A 5,000-nucleotide genomic window follows, 5' to 3' on the forward strand; every position below is an offset into this window, starting at 1 on the left:
AAGAAGAAGAAGAAGAAGAAGAAGAAGAAGAAGAAGAAGAAGAAGAAGAAGAAGAAGAACAAGAACAAGAACAAGAAGGAGAAGAAGAAGAAGAAAACAGTACATATTAAAGAAAAATAAAACCAAAATGAAAAGGAGAAAGGAAAAGATAAAAAGGAGAGGAAAGAATAAGGAGATAGAGTGAAGAACTAGGAAGAAGAAGAAAGAACAAGAACAAGAACAAGAAGAGATAAAAGGAAGATGAGAAGGAAAAAGGAGAAGAAAAGAAAAATGAAAGTGGAAAAAACAAGGAGATAGAGGACGATGGTAAAAAGAAGGAAGAACTGAGAAGAAGAAGAAGAAGAAGAAGAAGAAGAAGAAGAAGAAGAAGAAGAAGAAGAAAGGATATATATATAAAAAGAGATATAAAAAGAAAAGGAGAAGGAGAAGAAAAGAAAAAAAAAAAAGAAGAGGAAAATAACATGAAACAGGACGATGGGAAAAAAGGAGGAGGAGGAGGAGGAGGAGGAGGAGGAGGAGGAGGAGGAGGAGGAGGTGACGGAGGCAGCACCCATAATAAAGCGTGCGTTTTACTTCTGGAAGGAAATGAGAAAGTTAATTTTTTCTGCCTCCCGACCCGAGTCTCCGTTTTTCACCGGCAAGAATAAAGTGCCGCACCTCAAGAATAACGCGGCGACTCTTTCAAAATAAATAAAACAAAAAATAATAAATATATATGTGAAGGAATTTTGGCCAGCGGGTAAAAATTTTCAGATTAAGAGAGGAGTTTTGTTCTTAGTGCTGTTAGTTGTTCAGTCTTAAGGAAGCGTGATGTGATTAGTGGTGATGAGAACAGCAACGATAACAGCAACGATAAGAAGAGGAGGAAGAACAAGAAGATCAAGAAAAAGAAGGAAAAGAAGAAGAAGAAGAAGAAGAAGAAGAAGAAGGAAAAGAAGAAGAAGAAGAAGAAGAAGAAGAAGAAGAAGAAGAAGAAAAAGATGATGATGATGATGATGATGATGATGATGATGATGATGATGATGATAATGTTGATGACGACAATGAAGAAGAAGAAGAAGAAGAAGAAGAAGAAGAAGAAGAAGAAGAAGAAGAAGAAGAAGAAGAAGAAGAAGAAGAAGAAGAAAAAGAAAAAAAAGACATGACAACATCAACAATAACATCAATAATAACAACAACAACAACGTCAACAACAACAAAAACAACAACAACAATTACTACTACTACTACAACAACTACTACTACTACTACTACTACCACCACCACCACCACCACCACTTCCATTACTACCGTTTCTTGTACTGCTGGCGCTTATAAAAAAAAAAAAACATTAGTACCATGTCAACTGCCCAAACGAGACACTGCAGGTACAAGGGTATTACTGATGCTGAAAATGTCATCCCTAGTAACTCTATTCATTTTAAGTCGATCAATTCTCAGGCGACTGTTTGTTTTGCTGACGAGAATTATATAAAAAAGGGGAAAAAAAAGCAGATTTATACTTAGATGAAAAAAAAATATATGAGGCAGGAGTGAGCTAATTGTCCGAGATGTAATAAAAATAGATAAGTTCACGCGAATAACATCAAGACAGTATAAATGAAATAAAAAGAAAATATACAGCAAGAAAAAAAAAATCAGGTTTAGACTTAGATGAAAAAAGCAAAGCAGAAAATCGCAAATTGTCTGAATTATGTAAAAAAAAACCTGATAAGTTCACGCAAATCAGATAAATTAAGACCGTATTAATGAAAAAAAAGAAAATATATACAGCAAGGAAAAAAAAAGTAGATTTAGACTTAGATAAAAAAAATGTGAATTAAAGATGAGAAAACTGTCTGAGAGATGTAAAAAACAAACACACATAAGTTCACGTAAATCAAATAAATTAAGACCATATTAATGAAAAAAAAAAAAAAAAGAAAAATTACAGAAGATTCATATCAAACAGGTTCCTTTTTAACACAGCGGGAAAATTAATCTTGATTGATGCGAAACTCTGCCCATTCTGACATCAGTGATACATTTAATCCCTCTTTGACATCGACACCAGCTGGCTTAATAACACGCGCGATTAGGAGAGTGAGGAGGCAAGAATAAATTGGTTCTTTGCCAGGTTGAGTCTCTATCAGCCACGGACGAGGAGGATAAAGAGAAGGAGGAGGAGGAGGAGGAGGAGGAGGAGGAGGAGGAGGAGGAGGAGGAGGAGGAGGAAGAGGAGGAAGAGGCCACACATTCTATATTATGAAGTACGTACATGAATTCGTAAAAGACATTATAGCAGAGTTACACTTTCATTATTTGAGTATAAATCATACATAAAGACATGAAATAGGAAAAAAATACACAAATCTTTCACACACACACGCGCGCACACAAACACACACACACACACACACACACACACACACCTCCAGCCACCGCACCACCGCGAGTCTCCACAAAAAAGTAAGCTAATCATTACTGTGGAGTGTGGCTGGTGGAGGGCTCGATATCTTAATCAGTGCAGCTGAACGGGACCCCTTGTTGTCAATGAAAGGGAGGGAAGGAGCAAGGGACGCGCCTGGAGGGGAACACAGCAGGGAAGGAGAGGAGAGAAGAGAGGAGGTAGGTAGGAATAGAGGAAGGGTGAAAGGGAAAGACAGGGCGGAAGGGAGATAAAGGAAGTGTGGGAAGAGAGAGAGAGAGAGAGAGAGAGAGAGAGAGAGAGAGAGAGAGAGAGAGAGAGAGAGAGAGAGAGAGAGAGAGAGAGAGAGAGAGAGAGAGAGAGAGAGAGAGAGAGAGAGAGAGAGAGAGAGAGAGAGAGAGAGAGAGAGAGAGAATGGACAAATGTTGATACACACACACACACACACACACACACACACACACATCCAAGCAAACTAAACGTACAAATAAACAGAAAGAACAACACACAGAATTTCACATCTAGGAATCAATTCACCACTTACGTACCAATATGAAACACACCGAGACAGAGAGACAGACACACAGAGGTAGAGAAAGACACGAAACGCCTTCCCATCTTCTTTTTCTCCGATGACATGGAAGAAGAAAGAACATCCCTGGCTATAAATCAATGGAAGAACTCGTTTACAAAGTTTCCTAATCGTTATACGTATAGAAACCTGTTGAGCCATCGATGGATTCAGAACAGAGGCTTAGAAGGACACGAGTGAGACCATCAGACAAGGAACGAACATAAAGAAAGAACAGATAAAGCTAAAATCTGCCTGAGAGAGAGAGAGAGAGAGAGAGAGAGAGAGAGAGAGAGAGAGAGAGAGAGTTAATCTGAATGCGTCGCCGTCTTGATAAGTGTTCTAACATCAAGAGGAAGGAAGTGAGAAGGGTGATGGAAACTGTCTCGCCTTCCCCACACATCCTTTGCCTTACACACTCTCTCTCTCTCTCTCTCTCTCTCTCTCTCTCTCTCTCTCTCTCTCTCTCTCTCTCTCTCTCAGAAGGAATTTGATATTGCTCTTCAAAATTTCTTAAGGGATTCACAAATAAGAGTCCTGATAATGTTCTCACGCTAACAAATTAAACAACAGGTTCAAAATAACAAGCAGGTGATTTAAAAAGAATATAAATAAACAGGGATTTTTCTTTAACCAGGTTGTAAAGTATGGTGTAACACTGAGCCGCCGTGGTACAATGGAACCATGCGTGCTCTGGGGTTCGAGGGGTCTCTAAGCGCACGGGTTCGGATCCTGTCCACGGTCCAAGTGTAGGTTGGGCTTCCACACTTGGGGCAACGGTTTCCTAGCGGGTGGCCTTTGAGATAGAAGGTACCTCAAAAAGTATCCCCTTTAGCCCATAAATTCCCGTGAAAAGCCCACATGGTATAAATTAAAAAAAAAAAAAAAAATACTCAGGTGGTACTAGTGCATTCAAAACCTGTCTTGATGAAAAATAAAACTAATTCTTGGTTATCACTGGTCTTCAACCCTTTCAGTACCATGACGCGTTTCCATATGTATTCTGATTACTATTTGGTGATTTCATACAGCTTCAGAAACTTACGTCAGAAGATTAACATAGTGAAGATTCTAGCCATTAATCTTCTCACCTCCATATACTCTTCCTAATGTTAATAAAATAATCTAATCGCACACAAATCTCAAAGTAAAAAAAGTGTCCTAGTAGTGAAGGGGTTAAGTGTTCATACTGTACGTATATAGGAGCTTTTTTTTTTTACCTTTTTTTCATCTCTTTATCTATCTTATTTTGTTTTTACCTACAACACACGCCATGGACAAGCCCGAGAGAATGGCCACTACTCTTGGTCCTGGTCTGTGAAGGGCTGACGAGAGCCATGGGACGATCAGGTATGCAATGACCATCTTCAGGACTTGAGGCAGAGAGGGTCACCGCTGCGGAGAGTACCTATGTAGTGTGCGGTGACCTTTAATGAGAAGTGCACCCTGAGAGTAGTTATGGCAGAGAGTCTGTACACTAGAAGGACAGTCCACATCATTTTTTTGCTCTCTCCGCTACGGTGGCGCCTACTGCAGCCAGAGAGAAACATTACTCCTGCTGCCATAAATTGATCATGACTCGCATTATTTGAAGCATGATCTTTCCTTGAGTTGTCATGCCCATTCGCCTCACTGCGTATGGATAGAGAAGTATTGGATTAAAGCATTCAGTTGAAGTTTAATATAATGAGTGAAATATTAACCGGTACCATTTCCCTGCAGTCATTAAGCCACTCACTTGTTCTTTAAAGGGGACTCACCTGTCAACACATGTCACGGTAAAGAGGAGAAGGAATAAGAAATAGGAGGTGAGATGAGAATATGGAAAATGTTAACAATGAGATAAAAAACCAGTAATTGATTAATTTGTAAAAACTACTACAACTACAATTACTATACCTACCTCCCAACTCTCTCTCTCTCTCTCTCTCTCTCTCTCTCTCTCTCTCTCTCTGTGCACGTGCTACTCAATAACGGCGACTATTTATAGCAACAACGCATATAAAGAACCTGCCTTGAAGA

The 5,000-nt window shown here is 39.3% G+C and overlaps 1 long non-coding RNA gene across 1 annotated transcript in view; it reads right to left on the minus strand.

Annotated features, from left to right (window-relative positions):
- Positions 1-5,000, minus strand: part of LOC123517787 — a 217,269-nt gene that overhangs the window by 162,982 nt on the left and 49,287 nt on the right. The gene's annotated exons all lie outside the window — the stretch shown is intronic.

This window comes from Portunus trituberculatus, chromosome 42, assembly GCF_017591435.1.
Source record: "Portunus trituberculatus isolate SZX2019 chromosome 42, ASM1759143v1, whole genome shotgun sequence".
NCBI lineage: Eukaryota > Metazoa > Arthropoda > Malacostraca > Decapoda > Portunidae > Portunus > Portunus trituberculatus.